We start from the raw sequence: 13,048 nt of genomic DNA on the forward strand, positions 1-13,048 counted from the left end.
AGACTATTTGAGTTCCAGTCGTCTACTTGAACAACTGTCAGGTAGTGCGTTAAATGAAGCCGGGCCTCATGCTGGAGGAAGCAGGCGAGGAATCCCTGATGTGGAATGTGCTCTAATTTGACTGTTGATTGACCAGGAGGTTGAATGTGGCCTTCATCCAAACGCAGCCGAGCGCAGCACTAAGACAATATTTATCTGTTGACTCGCGTCCCTTTGAAGGGAGTAAGGGGTTTCCATTTCATGAATGAAAAGTCAATGTTTGCTTTGGTGTTGCTTAAATGTGCCAGGCAAATGTTATCTAAGTCCCGGAGAAGATAACTGGTTAGTCACTGGGATAGCCCCTCTCCCTGCTATAAATACTTTACACCACAGCGCTTTCTACAGTCAGTTAGTTCCATAGTTCAGCCAAAATTCCAAATTGTGTTGTGTTCCTTATGGAGCAACATTGTCACGATTCCCTCTTGTCTTTGAAGGGTTTTTCTAAGGTAAGGAAATAAATACGGGCTCTTAAATGTGGCCTATTTTTATAAAATGGAGAGTGGGCACTCATCGTCCACCCACCTTTTATTATTTTTATTTTCTTGGACAGAAAGTAGGGAGGGAGAAACAGGACGGAAATCTCTGGTGGGATTTAATCCTATTTCTGAACACCTCAACACATTGTGAACACATTTCCTTATTTCAGGCTTGATTATAACAAAGAGAAACAAACAAAACCCTTCTATTGTATCTTTTGCAACCAACATATTGTCAGTCCTGTGGCTGACTGTGGGGGTTTATTAAACCCAGTTTAACCCATTATCCAAACACTTACACACACTAGTTTTTAACTTGTAGCCTATTTATTTAGGGAACGTCACACTTCACATTCATACAGCTCCACACATTCACACTGGGAGCTGCCCAGTACAACCACAGTCTTCTACTGTTGGCCACTGAGCAGTTGGGGGTTCAGTGCCTTGCTCAAGGGCACCTCAACAGTATTTACTGAGGGAAGGGAGAGTGTCACTCATTCACTTTCCCACATTTTCCCAGCCCGTCCAGGGATTGGAACCAACAACCTGCCAGTCACAAGCTGCTTCTCTACCCGCTTCTATGCTACAAGTTGAAGGTGCGGAGTGTGTGTGTGGGTGGCATCCAGATAGGTGACGTCAGCCCAGGCGGGCCGGGTCTGTGAGGACCCGTTTGGAGCCAGGGGGTTGGGTGGCGTCGGTGGGCCGAGTGTGGGAAAAGCCGGTGGCCGGGGGCCTCAGCGCTGAGAGCGTTTATGTTAACGTACGCAATAAGGAATATTTACAAGTCAGGTGTGTTTAGACTGTGGAGGACGGCAGTACAGAGCTGGGGGGGGGGGGGGAAGAGGGGGGGTGGGGGGTTGGGGGGGCAGCTGGAGCATCTCAAACTCCAACATTTTACAACGTGTCATCTCCGTCCCCGAACAAACACGGAGGGGGCATCGGTCGGAGGAAATGATCCATTTGCAGATGAGATGAGTGAGGGGAGGCGTTCATTAAGCTTCCACTCCGCAGTCTGAGCCTTATGTTTTCAGACAGACTTTTGCAGTAGTATTTATGATTGATTTCCCCCCCAAAAAAATAAAACAAATAACATGAAAATACATGAAATGATGAGGTGAAACTTGAGACAAAAGATGAAGACAAATAGAATAAAAGCACACAAATAAATTAGAAAGTAAGCAAAAAAAAATCCAGTAAAAATGAATAATGCTGCAGTCAAATAGAATGTGGGGTAGGTGTCAATTTAAATACATGTTAAGTAGACTGTACTGGTTGGAAATATGGGACAGGGGTATGGATTTCTAAAATATATGGATTAAGTTACCGTTGTTACATACAGATGTTACATGATATTACAGAACACTGAGAAGACGAGACAAAATGGAAAGAAAGTAATGTTATGTCAGCCATACTTAGATTTCAGCATTCACTTGTGCAACATACTGTAACAATAAAGACACTCAATGTAGACTGTAGCTTCTTTTATTTCTTCTACTTACCTACCTACCTATTTATTTAAAAAAAACGTTGCTTCCGTAAACGCATCACTATGGAAGAGGATTAGGGCCACATGTGAAAAAGTTCTGAGTTTAAAGTAAGAGTTCTAAGATTAAACTCAGAAATCTGAGTTTAAAGTCAGAATTCTGAGATTGAAGACAGAATTCTGAGAAAAAAATAATAATTCTGAGAATAAAGTCAGAACTCAGAATTCTGACTTTATCTCAGCATTCTGACTTTAAACTCTGACTTTAAACTCAGAATTCTGACTTTTTTCTCAGAATTCTCACTTGAAACTCAGAACTCACATTTTTCACGTGGCCCTAATCCTCTTCCGTACATCACTTCCTGTGCAGCAGATGATTTTTCCCGGGAAAGAAGTGTTGAGATGTAAAAACGTTCATGAACTGACTATAGGTAGAATCACTACTGTATGGTATCAATCTGCAATAGCGAGCCGTGCAACAAATATTTATTTAGATGAAAAAGTTGTGGATTATTACTTTAAGAGTTCCGAGGGAATTGCCACTCAAGACCGGGTCAGACAGATTCTCATTACAGTCTGTTATCACCAAAGACATACTTACTTACCCACCACCTTTTCCCTTAAACCAGGCCAGGCTTATAGACGCTCCCTCCGGTTTATAGAGGAGCGTCACATCAGATCCTGCGGACTCGTATTCAAGGCCACAGCGGCAGGAGTAAACTGGGGCTGATGTGGCTCGTTCCTCTGATGCCATTTTACGCCGGTATGTTGAGTGTTCGTCCTTTACACCTCCAGTCTCTCTCTCTCTCTCTCTCTCTCTCTCTCTCTCATGTTTCCCTGGTTGGAGTATCAGGCCTGCTGTTAAGACATGTTAGGACAGTGGCTCCATTAGTCTCTGAACAGAGGAAGCCCACATGCAAACAAAGGAGCTCTACCAGCAGCGCTACAGCACTACCACCCAGATACACAGACCCCAACCCCCCCCCCCCCCCCCCGCCAGCAGGCTTAGAATAGGACCTGTGTGTGTGTATGTGTGTGTGTGTTTGCCAATGTACCTCCAGGTCTGCTTTGAACCCACGTTTCGGTTCAGTATTAACTCCCGTGAGTGTCTTTAATGAGTCTGGCTGATTGCTGAGCCCTTTTAGCTGGTTAATCAGTGCAGAGACTTAAGCCCTATTTGTACAGGACTAGTATAAGTGGAGACCTCATGCAATTAATGAATTACCCCACAATCTCTACGCTTTGTGAAATGCGTTCTGCACAGATACAACTGTATAAGGTCGAGATTTTACAATTCGGCGCTTTCTGATTAGCAAAGCAAAAATTTATTCAAAACCTTCCTCTATAGATTCCATTACTGCCTCTGTTTTTCATGACAGGAGGAAGAGATACATTGTGCATGCAGAAGAAGAAAAAAAAAGATTGAAAAAAAGAGATTGCAAAAACAAATTATGGAGGGATTGATTTGTGCGGGATTATCTGTGACCCCTGTCTTCACCATTGTATGGGGGGTAATTTGTGCCAGAATCTTTTTGTTCGCAAAGGAGATTGCAGATTTGCATGGGATTGAAATCGGTGACGATCTCCGCAGTTGTTATAAATCACCCCCCAGCTAATATTGTGTGAATAGGACTTTAGTGAAGAATTCACAGCAATGCCATCTCACCACATTGCCAAAATGTCCATTCGGTCCTTATTGGCCAAAATGAGTTAAAAACTAGCAGAAAGTGGACAGAGGGGTGTTGGGAAGACAAACAGAAAGGTCCTGCTTCTCATTATTGCAGTCTCCCCAACCCATTAAACAGTGAGGGTTTGTGCCGTATACACTAGGAGTTAATTGGCTCTGCAGATACCGCAGTCCTGACTTATCTCCACCTCGTCTGCATTACCTCCTTGGAGCTCTCTCGGAAAACTATTAAACACAACATCCAAGCCCCCGTTGTTAGGATACTCAGGATTCCAGCCTGAGAGACAGACAGAGAGACAGACAGAGAGAGAGAGACATTTCGGTTTGGCGGGGGGGAATGGCCATACTGTATCTTGGCCAGGACTCCTCTCCTGGAAGGGAAGGCAGTGATCTCATTGTGGTCTGTAAACTTTTGCCAAGTATTTTCTTTCGGCGAGGGGAGAGAGGAGGCGGGTGGGGGAGCAGCGAGGGAGTTGGCGGGTCGGACGGAGGCTGCCGTGGCCTCGGTCCAAATGATGCAATTTGACAGAAACCACATGAAGGGGGTGAACGGCGCTCCGTAGCGTGGCAAGAGGCTTGCAGCGCCGAGGCTCAGCTCACCCACAGCTCACACACACACACACAGAGAGACACACACACACCAGCAGCCCCCCAAACACCACCCAGAGTCGGGCTCTGCCCTCCACTCCCACTCAGCGCTGCTCTTGCGTGATTACTTCCAAATGGGAACCGTCTGAGAAAAAAAACAGCATCAAGAGAAAACGCTGTCTTTAATCTCACCGAGACAGACAGAGCCTTCTATCTGAACAATCACCATCCACTCTTCTACCAATAGGAGATATTTATGCGCAGGCATCTGACATTGTGGTTATCAGCAGGGCTGAAATGCTGCAGCTATGTGGAGACCACAGCAGGCGCTCTGCTCTGCTCTGCTGCTCTGCTCTGATTTCCAATGATTTTAATCATGTAATTTAGCAGGCATGCTTTCCTTCTGCCTTCCCCGTCTCTCTGTTTTCTCTAAAACGTCCCATTTTCCCATGTTTTTCCCCTAGCTCTCCTGTCTCGTGTTACGGCTGTGTTGTGCTTTTTAATTGTGATTTGGTGAATATGTCAGGGGGGTTTGCCAGTGACACATCACAGCTTCAGACGTCTACCAGGCAATCGCCACCTCTCTGACACCAAGAGGGCAGGCCATGCTGTTATTCTTCACATCAGGAAGTGGAGAGGAGGATCTGTGCTTCTCAAACAGTTCATTTGTTGTCTTAACCAGACATTCTTTTCCCAGGGTTTGGAATTAAAACAAGCGAAAACTAGCTTAGTGCTAGTTACATGCTTGCTAGCTGTGAGTGTATTGGCCAATCAAAAGATAACAATGAAAAATCAAATCACCAATAATAGCTCACTACTACAACTTAACTAACGTAACCGCAAACACACACTTAGCAAGGACTACTACACTAACATTGCATCCTCAACAATGGATTAAACCCACTTACACCGAAGAAGTCCAACAAGCAATATGTAAAACCTCAAAAAAAAAAACCTCACATCAAACAATCTAACGTTGTAAAATGACATGACTGACCTTATCAGGAAACCAGGTAACTTGAGATTAATTTGCTACTAACTAGCCAGACACTTCCGCAAGCAATTTGAACTTCCAGCTAGCATAAAAAGACAGTATTTGGTTTGAAGTAGCTCAAAGAATGAAGCTTAGATTGTCTCTCTTGTGTGTGTATGCATTTAAGTGTGTGTGTGTGTGTGTGTGTGTGTGTGTAAATCAGACACTCCTCCTGTTTGGGCTGGAGAATCTCTGCTGTGAATGTGTCTGGTTGTATGACGAGCCTGGTGGCGGTGACCTGGTCCTGACCCAGTGTGAGGCCAGGGGAGGCTGGCCTGGCCTTTAACACCCAACAAACATGGTCGGACGGAAGCTACGGGGGTTTATGGACGCTCATGCAGCACCTTTAGAAGAATGGACATGGTGTGGGATGGGAGTATTGCTTGTTGTGGGGCGGGGGGGCGGGGGGGGGAGGGGGGGTCTGCTCTCTGGTCCCTATCTGGAACCAGGAACCAGGAACAGAGGACACAAAGGGGGGGTCTGTCAGGGGAGATGGTGGTGGTGATGGTGAGGTTGGGGGAAGCGGGGGGGTGGGGGTGGGGTGTCTGAGTGGAAACAGATTTAGGGAAGGAAAAGTGAGAGGCAATTTATTCTTAAAGTGGAGGATGTATGGAACACGTTACCTAGTCATGTTACTCCTGATTAATTAAGAGGCTTGGAATGGTAGGGGGTTAGTGGGAGGGTGGGGAGGAAATGGGTGGGTGGTGGTGGGTGGGGGGTGAGGGGTGCGGGGGGGGGGGGGGGGTTGGATGGAGGTGGTGGGGCGGGGGGATCGAGCGGAAGAAGCAGCTCTGGGATCAATTATGAACCTGGGGGGCTCCCGGGCCTCCTGTTTGTACCCACCGTCGACTTCTGAGAATCTGCGATTGAATGACAATTAGTTTTTATAAGGACACGTCGAGGACCAGCGCTGTAAAACTGACAGAGGCCATTTGGGCCTTTGTAGTGGAACCCTGAGCAGGACTCACATCTGGAGGAAAAAGACTAGATCAAGGTTATGAGTCAGCCCCTGGGAGGAAAGGAGATATGAGTCTACTCAAGAGTTATTTATAGAAATGGCAGCTATAGGCACTGGCCATTTGCATAGCAGCTAGTCAGCAGACAGTTTGGGTTCTGCTCCCAGTTATCAGGACTGTGGGAAACTCTGAAGTACTGGCAGTTTTATAGTTCAAAAGATGGTGAGGAGATGTGCATTAATACACCTGATGTATGATGCTTTATTATAACCCCGTAGATCCACATTGGATGCTTTTACTCTAGGCTCCCAAGATAGTTTTCAGCTTTGACATGCCAACTATTGGTGAATAGTAATTTGATTCTTTTTTTTTTTTTTCAAGAGGATTTTTATAGGGTTTCCCCAACCACAATAGTAATTCTTGACAGCTGGCTGACCGTCTGTGCAGTCCCTGCTAATGGAATTGGCTGCATGAGATAGATTTTGCCACTGCACAGATAAATATCCAACCATAACATCATAAAGATCAGAATTTGATTTATCTCAACCATTGAGCATTAGTCTCAAGTGTAAATACTGATCTCAAGCATTCGTTTGTCTTCTGATTTAGTCATCATGTGTGAGCTGGAATTGATTCATGACACTTACAGAACAATTAAACAAGGAACAAAACTGTGAAGAAGCTAACAGACAGTGGGAGAAAATGTATCACTGAAAACCCTGCGGTTTGGTCTGGAGGGCGGGAGTTAAGAGAGCCAAAGCTAATGCTGCTGTGCATTAGTTAGTATAGAAGACAATGTATACAGCGATCTGCTCATTTTGCATTTCTTGATTTTTCTCCTTTACTGTACTCCTGTGGTTCTCAAACTGGGGTCCTTGAGGGGGTTCCAGAGGTCGTAGAGAGGATTCAGTGGCCCATGAAGCTGTTGCAGGAGTCCTAGAGGATGTTCCAGGGGTCTTTGAGGGGATACCAGGGGTCTGTGAGGGGGTTCCTGGGTGTCCTTGATGGGGTTCCAAGTGTCCTAGAGGGGATTCCACAGGTCGGTGAGGCAGTTCTAGGGGTCCTAGAAGATGTTCCTGGGATCCTTGAGGGGATACCAGGGGTCCTTAATTGAATTCCAAAGGTCCGTGAGGCTGTTCCAGGGGTCCTAGAGGATGTTCCAGAGATCCTTGAGGGGATACCAGGGGTCCTTGAGGGGATTCCAAAGGCCTGTGAGGCTGTTCCAGGGGGTCCTAGAGGATGTTCCAGAGATCCTTGAGGGGATACCAGGGGTCCTTGAGAGAATTCTATAGGTCTGTGAGGCTGTTCCAGGAGTCCTAGAAGATGTTCCTGGGATCCTTGAGGGGATACCAGGGGTCCTTAATTGAATTCCAAAGGTCCGTGAGGCTGTTCCAGGGGTCCTAGAGGATGTTCCAGAGATCCTTGAGGGGATACCAGGGGTCCTAGAGGATGTTCCAGAGATCCTTGAGGGGATACCAGGGGTCCTTGAGGGGATTCCAAAGGCCTGTGAGGCTGTTCCAGGGGGTTCTGGAGGATGTTCCAGAGATCCTTGAGGGGATACCAGGGGTCCTTGAGGGAATTCTATAGGTCCGTGAGGCTGTTCCAGGAGTCCTAGAAGATGTTCCAGGGATCCTTGAGGGGATACCAGGGGTCCTTGAGGGAATTCCATAGGTCCGTGAGGCTGTTCCAGGTGTCCTAGAGGATGTTCCAGAGATCCTTGAGGGGATACCAGGGGTCCTTAGGGGATTCCAAAGGTCTGTGAGGCTGTTCCAGGAGTCCTAGAAGATGTTCCAGGGATCCTTGAGGGGATACCAGGGGTCCTTGAGGGGATTCCAAAGGTCTGTGAGGCTGTTCCAGGGATTCTTGAAGGGATTCCAGTGGTCCTTGATGGGGTTCCAGGGGTTCTTGAAGGTGTTCCAGGGGGTCTCCAGCAAAATGAGGAACAGTTACTTTCACTATAATTATATTCCTTAAAAATTATGCCAATTAGAGAATGCATAAGAATGACTATTGTAATCCTAGGTTTCACTCTCATCATTTATCTCCCCAGATACAGATACATACAGATACAGATACTTCCGATATGTGTTCCTGGGACTAAATCTGATCAAATGGAGGTCTGTGGTCTAATGTGTGTCTGTTTGGGAGTCTGCAATATGAAAACGTTTGAGAAGCCCTGCTGTACTCTGCTGTTTCTCTGTCTGGCGGAGTGCTGAGTGAATGCCAGCTCTCTGGATGTCACTGCTGCTCACTTGCTTCCACTCAGCCTGGAGACTCTCCGCTGGCCTCCGTTCAAAACAAATCTTGGAGCGGCAGAAAGCACATTCTTTCAGCCAGCCACGCTGCAACAACCCAACACTGCCAAAGGTCGCTGGGACAGATGCACTGAGGCGGCATTCATCGACTGGACGCACGGCCAAGACTCTAAATAGAAAAGGGGAGCCACCACGCAAAGGAAGAAAAGGTTTTTTTTTTTTTAAGGGGACGAAGCCAAAATGAAAGCGAAATCACTACTCCACTGAGACTGGATTTATGAATTGATGAATACGTTTGCGGTTGTTTACAGTGAGGCATTTAAAGTGAGAGGAGTGGTGAGAGGATTCAGAATATCATCAAATGAACAGATGTGTGTAACACTGTGTACACTTCACACTACAGCATGCTCCGCATATACTTAGCCTTGCACCGCAGTGACCTCCAAGAAATGATTACTGTACACTGATATGGCTTTAAAGGGGAGATGCGGTGTCGTTGTTCCACCTGCTCAAGCATTCCCCGCATAAAGATTTTCCCCTAGTGATAAATCCTTCATATCCGGGCGGCGTCTCCCATCCCAGAGGAGGATCGTGGGTAAGCTGAAGTCCTGTGTTCTCTGTCACCTCTCAATTATCAGTTGGCCAGTGGTGAGATGTTGGCGTCCCCCTGGCGTGGATTCTGGCCTGGTAAGCAGCGGTTAGTTAAGATAACAACACACACACACACACGCTCCATGGGTCCCTCCTCATGCTGGCAGGTGCTAGAGAGAGAGAGGGAGAGAATGAGAGAGGGCAAGAGAGAGAGCCTGGCATTGTGTTACTTGTGCTTGCAGATGAATGGACAGCTGGTAAATGCTCTCAACTGGCTGACTGGAAGAGGAGAGTAAGCAGCTGTTTCTACTGATTAAGCAAACGAAGAAAAGAAATATCAGAGATTAATATTCATCATCTAGACAGCAGCACCACATGGATGCGTTTCAGTGCTGCTATCTACTGTATGTACTGTATACTGTTCAATCTCACACAGTCTTTCTGTCTGATCCTACTGCTGCTGTTTTACACATCCTGTTAATCCAGACTTTTTTGCACATTTTCATTCATACATCTCCATCTCCATCTCTAATTAACTTGTCTGGGTGTTGCAATCGTACGTTGAGTATGTTTATATAACCCCATTTGCTCTATTATTTTTCTCTATTCTATTCTTTTTTGCTGTATCCTATTTCTACTTGCTGCTGCAAAGGCCCAATTTCCCCACCGGGATTATTAAAATCTGAATCTAATGTAATGTCATCTAATCTTATGTAATGTAATCTAATATAACATGAGCTCCTAAATATGAAACAATGTGTTATTATTTTACTACAGTCTATCCAAGTTATCTCCTATGGTCTGGACTGTAACAATTGACATCAACTTTATTCTGGTTTCACCTCTTCTCCTGGCTGCTCTAGTCCACACACTCTAGTAGACCGTGTGTGTGTGTGTTTGGGTGGGGGTGGGGGGTTGCAAGGTCAGGCTGTTAAGTTAGTCCTTATCCCTGATCCAGGTCACTGTTTAGTTTCCCATGCTGCAACCTGTTGGTGAGTGGGTGACTTCCTAAGTAAGCGAGCTGGGATCAGATGTGCTGATAGCGGCTGGTGGACTGGCTGCAAGTTTCTTCTGTGGTCTGTGGAATAAGGATTTATAGTGATTTCTATGAACATTACGACTACTACTACTACTATTGCTACTACTACTACTGCTGCTATTATTATTATATAGCAAAACAAAACACAGACAGCATCTCTTTGTCTTGACAACATATCTTCCCCAGTGTGATCTCCCTCTTATCTGTGTTGAGGAAGTTACTGATTATGTCTGGGTTGGTGAGTGATGCTGCTGTTCAGGTAGTGGCCCTGTTGATTCTGAGGAGTCTGCTCTCACATTCCTCACATTCCCCCCTGGCCATACCCCCCAGCCCCAACCCCCACCCCCCCCCAAAACCCCAACCAGATAATCAGAAACCACAACTCTATCCGCCACACAACCTCTCACCAAGTAGCGGATTGGAGTTTTAGTTCTACAAACATTTCTCGGACTGGACAGCAGGAGCAAATATTCGATATGTGATATGGGGTTCACGATTCAATACGACCACGATACGATGTAATAAATATAAGTTCAAAAACAACAAAGTATGACTGTGCAGAATTATGTTTATTTCTGAGCCGCAAATCTTTCTAGCGATGGCATTGGCTTGCTAGAATGTAAACAACAATTTAAAAATGTCATTACAAAGAGAGAAATTGTGATGGTGAAGCCATCTCATTTGTGATTACTACAGGAATAAAATGGAGCTAATATCGCAATTCTTTTTTCTGCCCCACGATACGTATTGTCACATTTTTGTATTGCGATATATTGAATTTCGATATATCGTCCCATCCATTGTCCCTGTGTCGCCCCCCATCAGTCCCAAACTCAGACCTAAACTTGCCCGTAAGGCAGCTTATAAGCAACACAACCAGCTGAGAATAGCTGCCTCCTTCAGAGCAGCAGGCTGGACAAACAGCAGCATCAAACGTTATTGATTTGTAGGTGTTGTTCTGAGCTGAACAGGCTGCGGTTTGGACAACCTGTGATGGAGGAGGTGGGCAGTAAGTATGGACGCTGGCTGAGGACAGGAACCAAGTGGCTTGCTTTCCCATCCTATCAGACAGCCAGTTCCAGTAGATGATGTTTACCCCCCTGACTAATGATTAAAAGCCCATCGGATGTGGCTGGCAGGTTTGATAAAGCTCCTGCTGATAGTGACAACACAGACCTTCACACATGGCGGATAAAAGGCTTTACCTGGAGAGGGAGACATTCAAAAACACAAGTATGCTGATGGTCATATTTCCTTTCTTTCAAGTACAGTTCCTGGCCTCCAAGAGCAGCTGTGGTTGTTTGGAGAAACCTGAAGTGCTCTTAGTATCTTTCCTTTTAGAAACTGTACGACCAATGCATCACTTTGAACGTGATCACTGTTCATCCTTAGATCATAAGGACTATATTTGTACAGCCTTTTCCAAACAATGTTACAAAGTGCTGAAACTTGCTGTCAATTTGTGGAGCAATTCATGTCCTAGTGTGAAAACTGTAAGCAATGCGTTTCACAAATTGGCACAAGCAAAATAGGAAATTGGCCCCAGATAAATAAAAAAAATTTTTCGGGGAGGGTCTGGTTGAGTGGAGGTGTATTTTTCTCTGTCAGGCGGACAGGTTGAGCTGGATGGTTTTGGGTGGTCAGGAATGTGCAACGAGCCTTCAGCCTCTTCTGGACACTTCCTGTCTAAGAGGCAGAGCCTCCAGCTCCGTGTGTTCGTCAATGATGGAGGGTTAATTGAAGAACAGAGCAGACTTCTCTGCAGGCTAAACGAAGCCTCTGTCTGAGAGGAGAGAGTGTTGGTATATGATCAACTGTGAGAGGTTGTGTGTGAGTGTGTGTGAGAGAGACAGAGAGAGAACACTTGTGTGTGAGCATGATAGGAACGTCTCAGCTTCTGGAAATATTTCTTCTCTTGGAAAAACATTCGCCTTCGAGGAAAAACTCACAAACCTGCGGCTTTTTTTTGCATGCTGCCACTGTGGACCTTGCCAAAACAAGAACAGCCATTTTGTACTCTCCATACTTCAGTCTATTCACCAACTTTATGTGTGTCTGTGTTTGGCAAAGAGTGTTATAGGAAATAGATGGAATTGCTGTCGCTATATGACTGGAGAAATGGAGTTCCTCACAACAACTGTAAGGAAATAAACTGGCTTCCTCTCGCCCACTGAAGTGCTCATTGATTCACATTCGCGTGGAAACTTTCCAATATTCCACACATGTTGAAAAGCCTACACACACGACCTGACCGTCTTGACAAGTTTAATTTTTCCCAAAATGACTGATGCGTTTGCCCCTTCAAAACAGTATGTGTTTGTATGTAAGCAAAACCAGGATATGTCCCTTCAGAAAAATGTAACTCCGCTGGCAGGTAGACGATGGATGGAGTTCCCGGTGCTCCCCTCGGAATTCCTCCAGGAAAATGGAGCCACCTACGTAGCGGCCACGGCTCCACACAACATGGACCAACATGGGTGGATGCAGTGTGCGGTGGGGGCCACACCAGAGTGATACCAATGACCTGAACGCTCTTAATGCGGATTAGTGCAAATTTAAACATCCGCTGGTGGAGACAGGCCTGGAGCATGTGAAAAGAAAGACACCTAGCCCGTCGGCTTTGAAGTGAAATGCGTCCAACCAAATCTACCAGCAGCTGCTGCTGTCACTCCCCCCCCCCCCCCCCCCCCCCCTGCCTTAGAGTAAGCAACATCTCCTGACCGGCTTAGGCCTTCTTCCTCCACAAGAACAAAATATGGGGAGAAAGGAGGGGAGGTGGGGTGGGGGTGATTGGGGGGGGGCATCAAGAGCAGGGAGGCGCTTCTTAAAAGTTTCCTCGAGAGATTTCTGGATGTAGACTTTGAACAAAACAAGAGGGAGGAGAGAGAGAGAGAGAGAGAG

Source organism: Centroberyx gerrardi, chromosome 24, assembly GCF_048128805.1.
Source record: "Centroberyx gerrardi isolate f3 chromosome 24, fCenGer3.hap1.cur.20231027, whole genome shotgun sequence".
Lineage (NCBI taxonomy): Eukaryota > Metazoa > Chordata > Actinopteri > Beryciformes > Berycidae > Centroberyx > Centroberyx gerrardi.